Here is a 21,719-nt window from a genome sequence, read left to right as displayed (position 1 = left end):
TCTCAGCCTTTTTATTTCAATATAAATTTTAAATTAGCTTATCAATTTCCAAACTACCTGATAGGATTTTGATTAGGATTATATTCAATCTGTAATTTAATTTGAGTAGAAATGACTTCTTTGCAATATAGAATCTTCTACCCATCAACATTTTGTATCTTTACATTGATTTAGACTTTTTAAATTTCTCTAAATAATGTAATTTTCTTTGTAGAGGCTTTGCACATCTTTCATTGGATTTGTTCCTAGATATATGATTATTTTATAGACAGATTCAAGCTATTTTAAATGGAATGATTTTTAAATCTTTTATTTTCTGTGTTTTGCTTATATGGAAATGTAATTGATTTGCTAAATTCAGTTATTAATTCAAATAGTGTATTTGAAGATAATTTGGATTTTTTTCCTATATATGCAATCATGTCTGTGAATAATGTTGACTTTATTTCTTCCTTTCCAATCTTGTACCTCTCATTTTTTTATTGCTTTATTGCACTGGTTGAGACCAACACCATTTTTAGACTAGCACAACTCAAACACACACACTGAAGGCGATAAATTTATTTAAAAATGCATGGGCTCCTCTCTCACTTGGGATCCGTTATGCTAATGCCCACTTACCCTAATGGCATCCAGCCCCAGAAAAACAGTTCTCTGCATCTTTGAAACAAAAGGCGATGGCAACCAGACTCCATGATAACTTGTGAGTTGTGCTCCTGTTGATGATGGAGACAAACAGTGCTTTGCAGTGAAGGGAGGTTGGAGTGGCAGAATCACTTAGATCAAAAACAAACTAACTTGACAAATCTATTCTCCTAGATGCATGAATGCATAGGGTCCTTGCATAATGAAGTATTGTTTCCTAGTTGCTTTGGCTTCTGTTTTCTTACTTCTCTTTGTTTTCTTTTAGCTCTGGGGATTAGCAAGTTATTCATAAATTAGCAACATTTTTTCAGTAGTTGTAAATCCCAGCTAAGGAACATATTACAGTAGGAAACAATTTAAGGATTTTTTTTTTTTTTTGAGGAAGATTAGCCGTGAGCTAACATCTGCTGCCAATCCTCCTCTTTTTCCTGAGGAAGACTGGCCCTGAGCTAACATCCATGCCCATCTTCCTCTACTTTATATGTGGGACGCCTACCACAGCATGGCTTGCCAAGCAATTCCATGTCCATACCTGGGATCCGAACCAGCGAACCCCGGGCTGCTGAAGCAGAACGTGCGAACTTAACCACTGTGCCACCGGGCCGGCCCCAGAAACAATTTATATTACTCTTAAATTTTCATCTATTTAAGTCTACACCTAACATGTGCGAAGCCTCATAATGATTCTTTTCATTGGCATATAGAAAGACATTGAATGCTAGAACTGAAAATGCTTTACAGTTATGAAAATATTCAGTAAAATTTATTAAATTTTCAAAAATATAAAAATCAGGGGCCGGCTCCGTGGCCGAGTGGTTAAGTTCGCGCGTTCCGCTTCAGCGGCCCAGGGTTCGGATCCTGGGCGTGGACATGGCACCGCTCGTCAGGCCACGTTGAGGCGGCATCCCACATCGCACAACTAGAGGGACACGCAACTAAGATATACAACTGTGTACGGGGGGGTTTGGGGAGATAAAGCAGAAAAACGAAACAAACAAAAAATAGATTGGCAACAGTTGTTAGCCCAGGTGCCAATCCTTTAAAAAAAAAAAAAGGAAGATTGGCAACAGTTGTTAGCTCAGGTGCCAATCTTTAAAAAACAAAAAAAATCAGGTTTATTTAAATAATTAGGATTTTAAATTCTGAGACGTACTAGTTTATTTGTGTCTTACCTTTGGTTGTAATATATAATTTTGAATATTTTAGAAGAAAAGTAGCATTTTTGAAAACAAAAAATTTTCTTGATATTTTACATTTCCTTCAATTTATTTTTTAATAAAAGTATATGAAAATATATACACCTTGAATGCAATTACATCTTATTTTTAATGCTTTAAATCAATAGTATACCATTTATATGAAAATCTTGATAATGATAACATGAGAAATTTGCTAAAATAAAGCCATAGAAATAATTTTCTGAAATAAATATGTAATAATTGATGAATTATTCAGGCCTTCATTTTATGACTTATTCAAATATGGCCAGCCTGTCAATAGAACACCCAGACATGGTCCATAATAATTAAATAAATTAAATTCTTTGATATTTTGGCAATTTTGAGTCACATATAAATATTAGCTTTATATCTTTTTATTTTGTCATTATAAAGGTGCATTTGTCAAGGTAGGAGGATAGGACACATTTTGACAGTTTCTTAGCTTGATTTGTAACTTTTACGTATGTAGAAATGGGGAATAAGGCCTCCATTTGTCTTTTTACACTTGTTCCTACAAATGAACCTGGGTAAGCCTGGCTGAGACCTTGGGTGCAGTGCTGTCTAGAGGAAAAGAGAGCAGGCATCTTTGTTTATCACGTTCTTCATATATTCTGTTAGTTCAATACTGACTTTTTCTTGTCTGCTCTTTCTATCAATTGCAGAGAGAAGTACATTAAAATCTCCCACTGTGTTTGTAGATTTTCTGTTTCTCTGTTTAGTTCTGTTAGTTTTTGCTTTGTGTGTTTTGAGGCTATGTTATTAAACACATTATGAGTTAAGAATTGTTATATCATTATGCTGAGATAACCCTCTCATTCTGGTGAAATGGCCCTCTAGATTTCTAGTAATTCTTCTGGCTTTAAAGTTTACTATGTCTAATTTTCATATAGCTACACCAGCCTTCTTTTGGTTAATTTTTGTCTGGAATTTTCCACCCTTTACTTTCAGTTTTTTCATGCCTTTATATTCAGAGCGTGTCTCTTGTAAGCTGCATGAGATCAGGTTTTGTTTACAATCTTTATCTCTTCATTAGAGTATTTAGTCCATTTATATTTGATGTAACTATGGATATATTTTGGTTTAAATCCATCGCCATATTTATTTTCTTTCTGTCTTACTAATTCTATGTTCCTTTTCCCCCCTCTCTTTTTTTTTTGCTACTTTTTGTATTATTATTATTACATTTTGTTTCCTTCCTTTATTCTTCTTCTATTAAAACTGTAGAGAATGCATCATGCGTGCATAACTCACTGAAGTCCGATATAAATTAGTACTTTTACCATTTTCCAGACAGTGTGTGTTAAGAACCTTAGAATATTTTAATCCCATTTAATCCCCTTCCACTTTTTGTGTTCCTGTTGTCATATATTTTAATTCTAAGGACATCTTTGCATGGCTCAAACTGTTCTGTCCAGTCTGCCCAAGTGCCAGTTCCTCAGAGCGCCTGGCCTGTATCACCCTGATTAAAATAACTTCACTCCACCCTTTCTTCTCTATTTCCTTATTTTCTTTTGTTTTTTTTTCATGGGCTTATCACCTGAAATAAGATATTTGTTTTTTTCTGTCTCTCACATTAGACTGTAAGCTCCTTAAAGGCAGGGGCTGTCTACCTTCTTCACCAGGACTTGGCCCCCAGTAAGCACTCAATAAATATAGGTTGAGTATGGTAGGTCAGAGGTGCCCAACAGAGACCACAACCACTGACTCTCAGGAATGAAGAAAGCAGGGGCCCGTATGGCGCTGAAGAGCTGCTGCAAAACACCAGTCAGAGGATTTTTATCTCAAGAAAACCTGGGAGGGTTGCTAGGATCACTCCAGAAATAACTAAGTGGGAAGACTTCCTCTGTTCATGGTTTTGTTCATTCAACATTTCCTGAACACCTGTTCCAGTCTGGGCACCAAGCTAGGTGCTGAGTGCTGTGCTAGACTTCATGCCATGTGCGATAAGCAGCGTTCGCTGTAAGATCCTTTCCTAGATCATCATTGGAAACAAGACCTGGCTGAAGGCAATGATGGGCTGGATGACTGAAGAGAATATTGAAACAAAAAGGAATGGGGGTCATCCTGCTGGGGAGGCAGTCTTGGGCTGAAGGAAGTCACAAGCTTTGGTGTTGATACCCTCAGGTCAGCAGTGTTGAGACATGAGGCTAAAGGGCATTCACGCATGAAGATGCTGAGAGCTGATGCAAGAAAATTCTAAATCCAGAGCCCCTGGATTTATAGTGCCCTGTTTTCCTCATTGCTGACACTCAGGAACCAAAGGCCACCAGGCCTGGAAACTTGGACAAGGGTACCATCCGGAGAACAGCTCAGATGCCCAATGTTTGCTTGGAGCCATATTAGTTTTTTTCATTTTTATTTTTTAAACACCAGTCACATCTTAAGACTTCCAAAATGTTCCATCCTTATGTGACTTTATAGTCACTATTTTCTTCCCTTGTTGCAGCTGGGCCTGACGTGGTGTAAGGGACACTTCCCTCTGACTTTTGCCCATTTCTGAATTTTTTTTTTTCAAAAAAGGGTCACAGGTTAATTCCTAGGTTTTACTTACAGAATGGCAGCTGGAAAAAAATCAGAATTTTTTTTATAGTTGGGACTGTATTATTTTCACATTTCTAGCTCTTGGCCTTTTCTCCAGCCTGACAGGCAGATGGGAGGGCAGCTGGGCCTGCAATAAAAACTGACCCTAGCAGTCTGTCCCTCTGTTTCCTGGTCAGCCCTGAAACGACACAGCCCTGGGTTCTGCCTATGAAATGCAGTTGGCGTTTGCAGGCAGAGTAATGGAGAGAGGAACCAGCACTGGTGTGGGGAAGAGGCGGATCTCAGTGTGATGTTAGGATTGCATCCTGACACTGATATTGCCGAAACCTCTTTAAGAGACTGCGGCCCTGAAGGAGCTGCGTTGGATAGATGTGCTCATGCCATGAAACAGCCAGTATTTCTAGTGTTTCTGCAAATGCTGGTCTTGAGGGGCCCTGTCAGTCCAAGCCACTAATCAGAGCTTTTTCTGGAAGCTAATTGGACTGTATGGAGATTAATCTCACAACCTCTGCCTCTTCAATGCCAGTCAGTGGAGCTAAGCCACATGGAATGTTTGTTTGGGCTGCAGACATAACTGGGTGCCCCAGGGGTCAGGCACTGGGCTGAGTGTAACTAGACAGGTATCTGCACCTGCCCTTTTTTGGATCTATCCAGATGGTCACCAGGAAGAGATTTTTTTTAACCCAGGAAGCAATTCTTTAAGGCTTTGTATTGGACATCCATAAAAACGATGGCAATAGGTATCACTTTTGAGCTTCTGCAGTGTTCCAACATCATCTCAATGCTTTTCCTCCGTGTTCTCAAGTCCTCACAACCCTGCAAGGTAGATATTGTTATATCCATTTCACAGAGCAGGAAGATAATGCTCAAGTGGTTAAGGAAATTGACTCACAATGAGTAGGTTGCAAAGCTAGGGTTCATATCCAGCTCAATTTGACGACACTATGCACCTTTAGAAACTGTCTGTCATTGTCAGTTTACATCACAATGTAATTCCCCTGTTAAGTTATGGGTGTTTGAACTGCTCCTCTTTCTCTCCAGAAGCACTTGTCCAGTCAGAGTTTCCATATCTTGAGTCCAGCTTAGGCTGCAACCTGTGAAAAGGGGTCATAGCCCAGTCAGCTTTCTCTCTCTTCCTTGTACGTTATCACTCAAGCAATGTCGAGGTGACAATCAGTTTTTTTCTCTATAATACTTTCCTTCTCTTCAAGGCAAGAAGTAAAATGCTAAGATCATCACTTCAGCTGAGAGGTAGTTTTCAGTCCTTTGGTGTCTTACCCTGAATATGCACAGTGGTCAGGGACTGTGGTGTCTGCGTACATCAAAACCAAAAGCAGGTTCACTTGAATGGACTGATGACAGTAATCTATGTCTTTCTTTGATGGTTTATTGTCATCATTATTATTATTTATGATAACAATGTTATTGTTATTAATAATGTAGTTGTATATATTTTTATAAATATATCTTATATATAAATGCAGTTGCAATAAATGATTATTGTATAAATGTAAGTATACAAGCAGTGATTGCTTTTCACATTTTGGGGGTAGCTGCCATGCAAAGTGGGGACACAATTCTGGTATTCATGAGATTCCACTAACAGGTTGCTGTGTGGAGTAAGAATTGCCTGTAGTCACCATTTATACAGTGTCAGCTATCCACCTGGTACTGTATCCCGTGTTTTACCCATGCTGTGCGTATTAGCCAGCTCTGGCTGCTTTAACAAAATACCCCAGACTGGGCGGCTTAAACAACACAAACGTATTTTCTCACAGTTCTGGAGGCTGGAAGTCCAGGATCAAGATTCGGCTGATTCAGTTTCTGGCAAGAGCTTTTTCCTGGCTGGTAGACTGCAGCCTTCTATGTCCTCACATGCACTGTGTCCTTCCACGGCAGAAAGAAAGAGAGAAAGCAAGCTCTCTGGCGTCTCCTCTTGTAAGGAATCCAGTCCTTTCAGATCAGGGCCCTACCTTTATGACCTCACTTAACCTTAATTACTTTCTCATAGGTCCTGTCTCCAAATACAGTCTGTTTGGGGGTTAGGTCTTCAACAAATGAATTGGTGGGAAACACATTCTATCCATTAAACTATGTATATAATCCTCACAAGAAACACATTTTACAGATGGAGAGACGGAGGCTCGGGAAAAGAAAGTCATACTCATGGCAGAGACTGGAGTCAAACTAAGACCTGATTCTAAAATCCACACCTTTTCCACCAGCTAGACTACTTCCTAAACTTTATTCAGTGGCACAATGTCAGACAATATGTAAATGAGAAGAATAACTAAACTTGATTTGTCAGTTACCTTATGTACTGTGCTGGTTTGTTTTGTACTTGTTTTAAAAGATGTATCTCAAGTCAAATTAATATCACTTATCATTTGAACAAATAGATTATAAAGCAAAATGGAGCTGAAAAGTGTGCCAGTTATAAGTATGGTCAAGTGCTGGAAAGATGAGTATCTTTTTTTTACATTGTCAGAAACTTTTTATTACTGAAGGTAAAAAATACCCCAAGAGCTATGGGATTTAAGTGTAGAAAGTAGTAGGAGTGATGGTTTGAAACACTATTAAATGTGAATTTCAGTGCCGTTATTATATGCTTAGAAAAGATGTGCATCAAATAATATTTTAAACGTGTTTGAAACTTTTAATACAAAAGTAATATATCCATATTTTAAGCAATTCAAGAAATAGAAAAATGTATAAAAAAACCCATATAAATATACATATATGTGTGTTTTAAACAAAAATGACTCTTGGACATCACATTATACAACTTGCTTTTTTCATTTAATCAGTTGGATATATTTTCATGTTGCTACACATAGATTTACCTCATTCTGTAAAACAATGGCCCAACATTCCATCATAAGGTTGTAGCATCATTCAGTTATCTATTCTCCTATTGGTGGACATTTAGGCTGTTTCCTACAATCACAAAGACATAGCATTGAACATCTTTGCACTTCTGTCTTTATAGACACAGGCAGATGAATTATGAAATTTGTCTGTAGGATAAACGCAGTTGCCACATCAAAAGCATACACATTTCAGATGTTGATAGTTGTTGCCAAATTACCTTCAAGATAAAGTTTCCCATTTAACATTTTTCAAAGACTCATTCTACATTGCGTGTGATGAAACACTGTCATAGTTCCCACTGCATTGCATACTCCCCTTTGGTGACATTTGATCAGAGCCTTGAGGAAAGTGCTGCTATGGGATGTGCTAGCGAAAACAGCAGCCCACTCAGTTGACCTGTGGACTCATGTGAGGTGAACCGACCTTCATTGATGGAAATGGGAGTTGCTTTCTCCTTCTCATTCTTCCAGTTCATTCAGTCAGCATTTACTGAGTGTCTACTCTGTGGAAGGCCGGGTGTTGGAGAGATGAATAAGACAAATAGAGCCTGCCCAAGACTTGTGTGCTTTCCTTTTCTTTTTTTGGTAGACAATTATTTTCATTTATGTTTTTAATTTACATACAGTAAAATTCACCCCTTTTGGTGTGCTTTGCTTTTTAATCCAAGCCTCAACTCAAACAAATGATAACAACAGATTGTTGCTATTGAATATGCCCTTTGCTATGGTTTGAATGTTTGTCGCCCTAAAATTCATTATGTTGAGAACCGTTCTTAAGTCATGCAGGTGGAGCCCTCATGAAGGTGATTATCGTTTTTATAAAAAGAGACCCCACACGGCTCCCTTGCCCCTTCTGCCACGTGAGGATTCAAGGAGAAAGCTGTAACCAGAGAGAGAGGGCCCTCAGCGGACCATGCTGGCATCCTGGTCTCAGACTTCCAGCCTCCAGAACTGTGAGGATTAAGCTTCTGTTCTTTATAAGCCACCCAGTCCATGGTATTTTATTATAGAAACTCAAACGGACTAAGACAGCCTTTATCCTGTCAGTGAGTGAAATCAACTAGCCTTGAGTTCTTTGGGCCTCTGACTGTGCAAAACTTAAGGAGCCTTCCAATATCTGGTGTTTCCTAAATCAACAGTTTGTCCAGTTAAATTTATTTTTTGATGTAAAATGTTGGTTACAGCCAGTTCTGTTTTTTTGTGGGGTATTTTTTGTTTTGTTTTGAGGTAAGCAGTATGACGCCTTTGAAAACCGTGCTTGCCTTTCCTGAGCCTTTCTCCCCACAGAGTTGAGAACCTTCTATAATCATTACATGTGACAACTTAAGACTTTTTCATTATAACAAAGCAGAATGAATAGAAGAGTTTTAATGAAAGACGTAGTCTTCTGAGCTGAAACTGCATTACCCACCTGCAGCCCTGGAAAATGCTGATACTTGGTATATTAAAAGGACAGCCAGCTTAGCCTCCTTAATGCCCATTTGCCTGAATTTATGAGATATCATTCTTTTCAGTTTGGCATTTTTGAAATTATCCAGCTGGGAGTGAGTCAAATTTTTTTTTCTGTCACTAATTCATTAAAAATGCCAGTCGTACAAAGGCACTCAAGTGAGACCATCTGCCTTCCAGAAAACCTTAAATACCCAAGAGCATGAGGGACTGTCCTCTTTGGACCTGAGCTGAGACTGATGCACTTGGAAAGCCCAGCGCACCTGACCCCACTCCCAACGCCCCACTTCCTTACCAGCTGAGCCTCGAAAAGGGCTAATGATATTGACCTCCCAGGGATGTTTAGGGTTAACCTAGTTTCTTTCCTTTTTATGAGCTTTTCGAGGTCTTCCATGAAGACTGGAAGCAGCCCCGTTGCTCACTGAGACAGAACTGAGAATGAGCTCACTTTATGATTTCTGACTTTTAATAGAAAATAGCCATATTTTCAAATAAATGTAAAATCAATCTGATCCTTGCTTGGAGGGATGTAAGGTAAATTATTATGGGGTAGTTTTTCATATACGGGCTTCTTTTCACTACTTAGGGTAAATAAATTTTTAAAAATTACTTGTAGAAAAGGGTTTACAGTGAAATCACTTGAATATGTAACAAATAATTGGATAAAGAGTGACAGATGTAGTATTCATTCATCCAACAAAGAGGTACAAGTGTCTACTGCATACTGGCCATTCTTCTAAGTGCTTAGGCTCCTGAAGGGAAAACCTGGTCCAAATCCTGCCCTCTTGGAGCTTGCCTTCTTATCAGGTGGACAGACAACACAAAATAAATCAGGAAAGGATGGAGTATGTGGAAAGATGCAAAGCGCTATAGAGAAAAGGAAGTTAGGGAAGAAGGTGGGGAATTTATAAAATCAAACTCACATGCAGAAAAGCAATGCTGCTTACGAGCCGAGCTTGTGATGCGAGTTATTTAAGGCCACTTTTCAAAATCTGGATTGTATCTCAAGCATTCTTTTATTTGTTTTCTGAAGGGATGACAGAAATGTCATTGTGTAAAGATCCCCCTCTTTGTGGATCCTATGTGATTCTTTCCACATAAAAATGTCTAGTATTTATGTCAACTTAAGCTGGGACTACATAGCATTAAATCTCAGCAGATTTACTTGAGAAGAACAACCCAGGAGCGATAAAGCCTGCAGATGCAGAATTGCTGTTTTTACTTTCCCTGTAAATAAGGTAACACCATCTTTCCTTCTCTAATGGTGGAAGAATTTTACTCCAAATTAGTTAGGTGCCTGAAGGAAATGGGAAAAAGTGATAAATCTGGGTTTGACTTCACAGAGGCATCCAGCAGGATGATGATCTGCCATGTACTACCAAGCAATAAATAACAATATGATATTTCTAACATGAATTAAAAAACCCAAAATGTACCTAAGGCATTCGTTATAACTTTAAAGCTAATCGGAAGAACTTTCTTTGGCTTAGAAGTAAAGAAAGCTCTATAGATCAGACTGACTTTGCCCTGGGGTAAACAGATCAATTCTACAGGATACAAAAGTATTCTATAGAACAGTTGGTAAACTGCAGATGAATGTAACTAAGTTAACCGTATGTGAATATTGCGATCCTGTGCTGACTATAAGTGAGTCATCTGCGTGACAACTAGAGGATGCTGAATGCCAAATGGTCGTCTTAGCCACCAGGAATTTGGTAATCGTCATGAAGAAAGCAGAATCACATTTGACACCCTGTTCAGTGTGCAGATGCTCTCTGAGCTCTGATCGCAGCCTTCTCTTCCTTCTCTCCCTGTTTTGGAGGAAGTGCTGTTGGAAGCAATAACCACACTGCAGTGTTATTTGCTTTCACACTAAAACAAAACAAAGTGAATAAACAAAACCAACATGAGTGAGAATAATACAGACTCACAGTAATTCGCAAAGGAAGATTGTACTGTTGTTTACTGAATTAAATTTTGCCTTCCTCCTTTACCTTTTTGGTTGGATGTAAGATATTCTTGAAGTTATATTCTCTTCCAGGCAATTAAAGTATTGTTATTGCAGCAAGGAGCCTGCCTGTTGGAAGGAAGTGTAATCCTGTGCCATGTTTAATGTGAAATGCTTGTCCACGCAATGAAAGGTCTTGCCAAGAGGGACTCCAGGGAGATTGGTTTTTGAGGTGCTGTAAAGCTGAAGAAGAAATCTTGCTCACGGCTTTTAGGCGTTGACTCTGCTTCATTTCCTCGACGAGGAGGTGGCCTCCCCAGAGCTGAATTGACTTCAAGAATCAAGAGATCACAGTTGGGGCCTGCCCTGTGGCCGAGTGGTTAAGTTTGCACGCTCTGCTGCGGCTGCCCAGGGTTCGGATCCTGGGCGCGGACATGGCACCGCTCGTCAGGCCACGTTGAGGCAGCGTCCCATATGCCACAACTAGAAGGACCTGCAACTAGGATATACAACTATGTACCGGGGGGTATTTGGGGACATAAAGCAGAAAAAAAAAAAAAAAAAAGGTTGGCCACAGTTGTTAGCTCAGGTGCCAATCTTAAAAAAAAAAAAAAGAGATCACAGTGTTTGTAAATATTTCTTGTTAAGCAGAAGCCCATAGACTGGGAAAATAAGGGTTTTTTTTCCCAGTACCATGTAAATCTGAATATTAAAGGACTAGGGCAGAGCAGGAATTAGACTTTTCTTCCAAACCTGATATACCTCTACTCCAGAGGGGAATTGAGTAGCTACTGTGTAAAGGAAAGGCTCCTGGGAGTAAGGGAAAAACTGCCCTTAGATATGCTACATCTAGTGCTGACCTGTGGACCCACATGCATTGAGTTCTGTGTCTTGAGGAATCTGGAGGAGTGTATGTAAGCTATTCCCCCAAACTCTCACCCCCAAAATGCCACAGTAACAGTGGCCTTCATGTGTATTTTTAATGCAGCAATCTTTATCCATACACCATCTCATCATATTCTTGTGTACATTTCCTTTAAAATGGCAAAACTGAATGTGCACATAAAATAAAATGCTGTGGTATGTATAAATGAAGCCCTGGGAAGATAGCTTATTTTGTAGACAATTTTACCTCTAAATCTGAGAGCTTTTATCAAAACATTCAACAGAGTTTGTACGCATTTCATCCTAAGCCAAAATTGAGTGAAAATAAAATGTTGAGCCAAATTCTCTTACCTAAACTATTTGCTTGTTCTGAAGGAGGCGTGTTTGAATTGGCATTAGCTCTTTAACTACTAAAGAAATAACTGATTGAGTTCTATGTAATTACAACAGATAATATGAAATTAACCACTTAACAGATGTACAATATGCAGGGTATATTCTAGGGTTTCTCAAACTGGGCACTATTAAAATTTTGGGCTGGATACTTCTTTGTTGAGGGATACTGTCTTGGACACTGCAGGTTATTTAGCATCATCCCTGGTCTCTGCCCGCTAATGCCAGTAGACCTCCACCCCCAGGTTGGGGCAGCCAAAAATGTCTTCAGACATTGCAAAATGCCCCCTGGATGGCAAAGTCACTCCATTGGTATATACTATAGGGAATAAATGTAACTGCAGCATAAGACAGAGGTTTTGAATGGTGCAAATCAGGGCTGTGAGAGTTGTAAAGGGGAGTGGGGCTCTTCCAGTGGGGAAGACTTGGGAAACTATAAGGAAGGGGCGAGATTTGGCTGGCTCTGGAAGTTTCTGTAGGATTTTGGATTAAACTTCGGCTTGCTTATTGGTTTGCCTTTAATGGTATCTTCTCCAACTAGTGTTTGTATTTGAAATACGCCCTATTGGTTTCAAAGGTGTTTAACTTCTAAAAATGCCGAAATTATAATTTGTGCATGAATTAAAAATTGATGAAATTTAAGTAATTTTCCTTTCTAAACTAAGACTGAATTCTTTCTGAACTTAATAATGTGACTCTTTTGGAATTAGAGCACCTGGAGGTAACTGGATTGGGCATAAACTCACTGTTCCCCATTTCTAAATGCCACCAAAAAAGCCACTTGGCATGGTTATACTAAAAGGGAAGTAATGCATCAGACCTTGTATTAATAATACTGCCTTTTGGCAGGACTTCCTCTCAACTCCCCTCCCCCCCAAAAAACAAAATGCATGTCAAGTCATTTAGACATTTTATCCTGTCCCCAACCCAACAGATCAAAATTGTTTACAGTTGTCTCTCAAATATTTGTTGAATCTTCAGTGTAGTTTTAACTTTGAAGATATCATCTTTCTCAAAGACAATGACTTGCACAAATTGTCCCATGTTTGAAAAACAGATGTTATTGCATGCTGCTGTATCGGAGTATCATTCTCTTCCTCATTGCATCCCTCATTAAGTCTGATTGAGCAACAATCAGCTATGCACTTAACCAAGTATGTGAGATTAACCGTGACTCTGTGTTCACCAAACTTTATGGCTCTGCTTTATCCAAAAAGAAAGTATTCTAGGAAGACTTTCTTCTAAATTCTTCTTCAAATGAATTACCATTCTCTCCCAGGTATAATAATTGTGTCAGTATCAATATCACTGCATAGCAAATTAAACTATAAGAGTATGGCAAAAGTTGTGTTTGGATATTAATCTTACTATAGATGTGCTGCAAATCATATTATCCCATGACTTAGATTACTTCATAAATTAAAGACATCTAAATAGTTCCACCCATTCAACCAGTATAAATTTATGAATTGCAAATACTCAACATGGCAAAATGCTCCCATCATCAGAGACATACTTTGTACAGGACCCAGTACCTAATAAGTACTCCATAAATCTTTATTGAATTAAACTCTTCGTGTTGATTTCTGTCCTGAAGTAGAACGTGCAGAAGACTTTTTGAACTGTGAATTTTGCTTTAATGGTTTATTCTGCCTTTACCTCTGGCCCTGGACTTCTATTATTAATTATTAACAGCAATTCTCTTGAAAATAATTTTCAAGGAGGATTCCATGAATAGGACAGTAAATGGTCTGTCTCTATCTAATTCAGCTATCCTGGGAGACAAGGTAATGTCCCTCATATTTCTTAGGTTCCCTTCTAGGGCTATAATCGATCCTAAAGTCATATGGCAAAAATTGCTTATTTCAGAGAGTATATGTTAAAGTCATATGAGAAGATGAAAGATTCAGTTTATGGCTTTAGACAGAGTTTAAGGGGTGAAAAGTTTGACTGTAAATTAAATGGAAGGTGGTAGAATGTTTGGAATGGAAACGCTTATGTTAATTATCATTTTTTAAATGGGGGAGGATTGCCAGATGTTCTGTGGGCTCATTCTTTTTTGGTGCATCTTATTTTTCTTTGTTGTTATCAAAAATATGAAATTAATTAAAACTCCTTCACATCTGTGCAACAAAAATAGAAAAAGAGAGTAAATGGTATGACCGCTAGACAAAGCAGCACCTAAAATAATTGCCATAACCTGTTTGGAGATTTATTGTGAATTAAATTGCGGGAATGTGCATGATAAAAGTGGCATCTGACACTTAAAAACAATATAATTGATTTAAAAATGGATCTGTGTGCACTACTTAGATTGACAGCTCTTTAAATTTTGATGGTAATTTTATCACTACCACCCCCAAACCCCAGTATTTTATGTGCCTTTTGCTTTGGGATTTTCCTTGAATTAAAAATTGAACAATCTTATTGCCGTGCAGAGAGGATTTCATTACTTTCAGAGGTGACCTTCCAGATTCTATTAGGATGAGAAAATAGCCTTTAACAACGTCACTCAAAATCTATCTTCTCATACTGGCTTCACCTCCTTCCAGCACCTCCAAATACTCTAGAAACTCTTTCCTTGTCATTTCTCCTTCACTGTGCCCTTCCCGCCCAGAGACAGTAATAGATGTGTGTTCAGCTTGTTTGGAAGTCATCATCTTTATTGTTCTGTTTGTTTGTGTGATTCTGCCTCTTGTGTTTTTGCTGCCTCAGTTCTTCAAGTTGAGAGTTAGTACCTGGAAGGTAGAGACTGAATATCCCATTCGCTTGTAACTTTCCAGAGAGCCTGATTCAGATCCTTGTACCTAATGGGCATCTGGTAATATTACTAACTGATTCTTTGTGGTGAAACACCCCATGATTCCTTTAAAGACTGTCTTGATTTGTCATGCATTTTTTTAGCTATTCCATAAGAACTACAAACTGACTATTAATAAACTATTTGCAGCTTTCTTGTTGAAGATGTAGCAGTGCCAAAGGAGGCGGAACTTTTATTAATGTTTCTCTATAACAAGTCATAATATTTTTTATTTTAAAGTGATACAAAAATATATGTCCAACTCAGCATTCTCAGCTCAGCCCAATAACTCCTATGAGGAGTCATGTTTTTTATTGCTTCAATAGAATTCCTAATCTCATAAACTCTCCTAGGGAATGTAATTGAAGATAGTATCTGATCTCATCTGCTCTAGGATTCCTTAATCCAGATTTTTTCACCTAAATAAATCTATTTGCACCCACATTACTATTCATGAAACTACTTAAATACTGTTCTCTATAGTTTCCATTTAAATTTGAGCAAGGTCATGAAAGTAGCATGTATAAAAAATGTAATAGCAGTTGACAGGTGGTTTCTGGAACGTTTTCTCCTGTTAGCAGAGCTTGTATAACTAATGAAATATGAAGAATTTGGGAAAGTATCTTGGAAAATAAACAATGGAGAGGAAAAAGTGTGAAAAGTGAAGTTGAAGAAATGAAGTCTCTTTATCTGGAAAAGAGCAACAAACCTCACTAATTCAGTGACTGTTTTCAGTTATATGAAGAAGGATGACCAATGTTTTCTCTATGAATATACAGAGAGGCTTTTTTAAAAAAGGAAATAAGCTTTAGATGGCAAAGATTAAAGTTAGATAGGATGAAAATATCCCCCAAATGAAGGCTCTTATGTGTTAGAATGATTTATCTAGAAGGACTGTGGAATTTTTTCATTAGGAAGTCATAAGAATGAGGAAGACACATAAGTGTCTGAAGTGATGGGGACTAAATGACATTTTAAAGAGCCTCCTATTTTAATGGTTTTTAAGATTTCTTCTCATTTATTATTTAATTTCTTTATTAACTTCTCTGATTCCATCAGATTTATCATCATCTTTTGAATAAAGCTTTTTAAACCTTCATTGTGAAAGAAGAGAGAAAACTTTTCTGTCTGGTTATTTTATTAGAACACCTATTTTTGTCCCTCTTTATTCAGGTTTTTCGTCTTTAATTGTTGTCATTCCAGTCAAGGCAAATGACTAGCTCCAAAGTGAAAAAACAATTCCAGATTTACAGAAAACTCCTCTAGCCAGTATCAACAAAGAGTCAACATTTCAGAGTATTTACAATGGAAAAGGGTGACTATAACTGAAACCCAGCCAAGATCATTTCTCCCTGGGTCTTTATGAGCATACAGAATTAACATTTTGATTTCAAAATACACTAGGCGAGTTGTATTTTGAAAGTGGGATTTTCAGAGTGGAAACTTTTCTGAATTAGATGCTGTTTTTCAACCATTTCGTTTGTCTACATCGTGAAGAATTTTAAATTCCCATCATTTTGTGTCAACAGTGATTTTTCTTAAATTTATAAAAGGGAGTAGTTACCAAGGAGTGAAACTTGTAGGAATAAGGATCAGAAATCAACTTTCCTGTATCACAGAAGTACACGCTCCAGAGAATTACTGGGACTTAAATGGTCACTTGTATCAAGCATTGTACTTTGGAAATGTCGAGAATCAAGTCAGGATAATATTAGCATCAGGGAAATATGTCGTTCTGGTAGAAGTTTTCAAAGGTATAACACACACACACACGCACACACACCAACCACCCTACATAGGCAAATTGTTTCAGAACTACAGAAAGGAAATCAAGGACATGAGTTTCTATTTAAGTGTTTGATATTGAGTTGAGTCAAAAATGTGTTGGATCCTGCTGGGCCACACTGAGGTGATTTGGTTTTTTTTTTTTTTTTTTTTTTTTAACACGCAATATGTTCAGTGTAAGGTATCCACATACCACAGACTCTGAGAAGAGGCTCCAGATTTAGGGAGAATTCTTAAGCACCATGGACAGCTGCAGCTTTCTGCCTGCAGTTCTGTAGTTTAACACCCAGGGACCAGTTAAGAACAAATTCAGGGCTCATAATCTACGAGTTCACTGTGAAGTTCCACCCTTGCGCTTTCCAATAAGGCTGTCTCAAGTGAGCACTTCAGTCTTCCAAGGGGCTCTTCCAACTCCATTGTTGAACAGTTTGTGTACCATCTTCTGCAGGTCCTTTTGCAGTATCCGATGAATTATTATAGATTCTCAGAAGGAGTGAAATTGATGTCCCAAAGCCCAAAACCAGCCTCGTTCAGTTTTGTTTGGCACACTCAGAGATTTTTAAGATATGACATAGCAAGGCAGCCATTGCTTGTATTGGTTGGTCACAGTACTAGCAACATAGCATCTACAGGTTTATCTACAGCCTGCTTCATCCATTTATGTTACCTCCTTGGCCCCTGTAGGAATTTGATTGTGTGAACCATATTATAGCGTTCAATAGAATTTAGAGTTGTCTCAAATAAAGAGGAACACCCTGAGAGATGATGTAGCTTGCTTGAAGTCACATAGCATTGAATATATTTTATGTATGTGTTGCTAAACATGGTTTCTATGTGTGATCAACTCTATTATATGCATTAATGGAAACTCAGAGAGAGAATAATCAAGAAAAGTGGATAACAACATGAAGCAAAACATTCTGAGTCATTGAGGTTTGAAGTTTGTTTAGGTTTGAAATGCATTTTACTTAATCAGTGAACTTGCTGGTATTCTTGTAAGTACTCAAGGTTTGACCTTAACTGGAAGTGAAACTTTTCATAAATCCCTAAACTCAACCCAGGCTGTTTCCTGTCTTTCTCTGCTCTGCTTCTCACCTTCTGGACTCTTTCTCTTCTGCCACTAGTAGGAGTTTTAGATGTAAATCCTCAAGCAGTCCAATTCTCTCATTTCTCATCCTCAGCTCTTACCCTGCACAACAAAGATCTAGGAACCAAGATACTAAAGGCATCTTGAGAGCATTGAGCATCATCTGAGAGCACTATGAAAAATTCAGATAAAGCAAAAAATGCTGTAGAATAGTCTAGTCAGATGTGAAACCAGGTCTAGGTCAAAATAATAGCACTAAAGAAATTAGTAGTAAGTAATGAATTGTCTACAGGGTTTTAAGATGTTAGCCACACTTCCTCTCCCACTAATTTGGTGACAAGAGTGTTGATATAGATAGGTCCCTTGAGGAATAGTAAGACTCTCCTGACCCAAAGCTCAATGCCGGTAACCAAGGAAAAGAATGCCTTGTGACTGTGAGCGCCAGGGTAGCAAACTATGCCTCAGAAAACTCCTTCAAACAATAAAGTCTTAACAGTACATGCCCAGAAGGAAGATTCATCAGGAACCGTGGCATTTTGGATGTTCTACGAAGTGGAGGTGGAAGGGAGCTGGTGAGACTCACCCTGCAGAGGACTTGATTGCTTGCTGCCAATATTCTGTTTGACAGCTTGTTGCAGATGGGTTCCTCTTTCTCATATAGCTTGAAATGTGTCAAGGGAAAGGTGTCCCACTTTTCTCAGACCAGCTCTAAAATTTCAAAAGGCAAGACACCAGGATAAATTCAGAGAAAGTCATGAGGGAAATAAGTTGACACCACAGTTGAAAGTTCCAGAAGTTGAAGAAGAGTGAAAATGGGTCATCTTTTAATAAGCTAATAGAAAGGCATTCCCATAGTGAAAACTGTGATCCACGTATTTGAACACGCATGAGAGTCATCTCCAGTTCTAGGTTTTCTGTGTCTCTGACACAGTGACCGGAAGCCTGGCTGGCAGTAAGGGCCACAGGTGCCAATCTAAGTAACACAATGATGCTGTCCCAGTACTAAGTCACCTAGTTGTCATCGTATACCCCAATATAATTAAATCTTAATACACGCATGCATTGTATTTTTGCAACTAAAGTTTTGAGTAGAATTTCATGTTGTTGAGTCATCAAAAACTAAAATTCTTTTACCCTTTTATGGGAAAGCCTAATCCAGTATAATCACTACAAGAGTCTTCAGATGGTTTTAGTCATAGATGAAGCAGAGAAGCTGTAGAGAACACTAAGAAAATAATTGAAAAGCCAGGTAAAAAATTCAGAATCTCCAGGAATATATTGGGCCCAGATCAGGTGAATTGGATATTATGTAAATTTATCGTTCCTCAGTTTAACTTTTGGATTTAGATGACTTTGTAAGGACTTCCATTTTTCTAGAATCCAAAAAGAAAATCAAATGAATAGACTTTTTGTTGTGGTTGTGATGATGTTCTTAATGACCTCTGAGGCAAATATTTTGGCAGCATCTTTTTATTGATAAATGGATTTCATCCTCATTCTTCTAAAATTAGAAGTCCATATATACTGCATAGGCAATTCTTGGTTAATCAAAGAGTAAGTTAACCTAACAGTTTCATCCCAGCATTTCCAAATAAAGAGTGTGCTGGGCTATTTATGAGGCAGCTTTCTCCCAGGGAACCTCAGTGTTGGTCTCTTTCCAATCTAACATTCCCATTTTCTTTTCTGAAATTTTGGGAACCAGTGAGTCAGCATGGTACATTCAAGGTTTCAGAGAAATATACTGCAAAGCTTGGAGCCCTTTGGCCTGTTTTCCAGGGTGTTCTTCATGAGCTCTTACCTTCTAATTCTGCCTCTGCATTTTGTCAAAAGATGTGAGCGTACCTGGTGTCCTGGGAAGAACTCTCACAGTCCTTGGCAAAGTGAACTAGTTGCCCCAGTTCATCCATTATCCAGAGCTCAGATGTCAGATCACAAACAACTTCAAGCATCCAGAATTGCACCCGACCAGGTTCAATGGGAGAGAGGGCAATACTGGGGACAGATAATTGTGTTTTTTAAAAGATTCTTTGTCCAGACTTTGAGTAGACAAAAGTAACAATAGAAACTAGGGAGACCTGGAAACCCAGAGGTGATGGTAGTACCATTGACTGTCTGTCCAAACTGAAAGCATGAACACCGAAGAAGGAAGACATGACTGAGGCAAAAGAAAGAACGTAATGGAAGCAGAGAATGTGTGCCAAACCACAGGGGGGTAGGAAAAGAAAAGAGGCGGTGGGGATGAGAGAGGTGATGGTGGCTATAAGATGTAAACACCGAGAGCCTGTGAGCAAGAAAGGATCAAATAGGGGAGGCCAGCAAAGGGGTTTATCAAAAAATTATTACAGATCTCAGCAGTCCCTCAAGACATGATTGGGCTAAAGGTAGCTCTTAGACATCAGCTCTAGAATAACACTGCCATGGTGGGGAGGGTCATATTTAATATAAGGATAAGTAATATCACCCCAGGGATCACACAGGTCTGTCACCACATAGAAAATTTGCTAAAGGCCTTCAGACATGTAGTTCAATAGTGGCTAGTGACCATGAGGCCAGGGCCTTGTACCATCACCGGGAGTCACACATTGCCTGGCATGTGGTAGGCCCACAATATGTATGTTGAATGAAATAATGAATGAGACGTCATCATTGTCATCTGGTAGAATCTTTGGCTGTAGAACAACATCAACATGTCCCGTTGGATTGGGGGTGAGCATGTTGTGGACAGTATCCTGCAATATGGACTGGGAAAAGCAAAGGGGAGAAGTAGAAGAAGCAAATGGAACCCAACCAAGGGTCACTTAAAATGAGCAAGCCTGGGAAACCTAGCCTGATAAGTTTGTTACTCATTTTTTTCTCTTTTATAACTTGGTTAAAAGGGATGCTCTTCATAAGCATTCTGATTTTGTGTTTCTTGTGCATTCTGCTGATGTGTTGTACGAGCTGCTGTGCTTGGCTGAATGAAGGTGCCTCTTTTAATTGAGTAATTCTCAGTTAAAAGAGAGAATGTCTTTCCCTCCCTCTCCCCCCAATCACCTGCAATTCAAAACAAGTTGAAAAGACAAATTTTAAAGAGTAAATTAGTAAAAGGACAGATTCTTATTAGTTGACTAAAGCTTTGGCTATTTTCTGCTAGGCACTTTGATTGGTTTTAATCCAGTGACATCAGAATTGTCGACTGTTTGTTCTTTTCAGAGAATTAATTTGTAAATAGACTCCCACCCTCTGAGTAACATATAGTAGGGTGCCTTGGTCACATCTGCCAGCTTCCCCATGGACTGTGCCTCATTTCAGACATGATGAAGACAGGTTGGCTACCTGCAGTGGCTAGTCTTGGAGACTCTTCGAAAATAAAACTTTCAACTTTTAGAAAAAAGTCCTTAACACAGAGCTTTCGGAGGAGTCACAGTGTTGATTCCAGAGGGCAAACCAATGTGCAGATGGATGACGAATACTTCCCAAGAGGTCCCATCATTTTTTAGTACCTTCAGGGAAAGATTATTTCAAATCTGAGTCTTACTTGAGGATACTGCAGCTGCTTTCCAGCTAGACAATTACAGCTCTAACCTTGAAGAGGCAGGGTTATTATCTTCAGTCATCTTTCTGATTGCCCACGTATCAATTGGGATATTATTCAGGAAGTAAAATGTTATTATGAAAGAAAATATGAGAAGAATTTGATATGTCCTACTAATACTATATAAAACGTTCAAACTTATTATCCACTAAAATGCATTTTGTAGGTGTCCAGAATTCTGTTCAAAGTCAAACTTTGGGGAATGCTTCAAGAAAAATGTGGTCTGGTAATAAGTCTCTGGAAATGGTCATTTTCTGATGATGATGACGGTGATGATGATGATGATGATCATGGTGATGGTGGAGTTAGGAGAGGATGAGGCACTGTAGGAGTAGATTTCTCCACCTCTTCTCACATAAATTCTTGGGCCAGCAGTGAGAGGAATCCTCCTCCTCCATACCATGAGTGAAAGGGAAGTTTGATGAGTGAGAAAAGTAGCCAAGAGTGCTGACTATAGAAATCACAAACAAGGTTTGGAAAGTTACTGGGAAGTTGATAAGACTCTAGAAAAAGACTAAGAAG

The 21,719-nt window shown here is 38.5% G+C and overlaps 1 protein-coding gene across 3 annotated transcripts in view; it reads left to right on the top strand.

The window, feature by feature from the left end:
* SLC24A2 (solute carrier family 24 member 2) overlaps positions 1-21,719 on the top strand; it is a 245,396-nt gene that overhangs the window by 41,722 nt on the left and 181,955 nt on the right. The gene's annotated exons all lie outside the window — the stretch shown is intronic.

This window comes from Equus quagga, chromosome 6, assembly GCF_021613505.1.
Source record: "Equus quagga isolate Etosha38 chromosome 6, UCLA_HA_Equagga_1.0, whole genome shotgun sequence".
In the NCBI taxonomy this organism is placed as follows: domain Eukaryota; kingdom Metazoa; phylum Chordata; class Mammalia; order Perissodactyla; family Equidae; genus Equus; species Equus quagga.
This window is presented reverse-complemented; position numbering and strand designations above follow the sequence as displayed.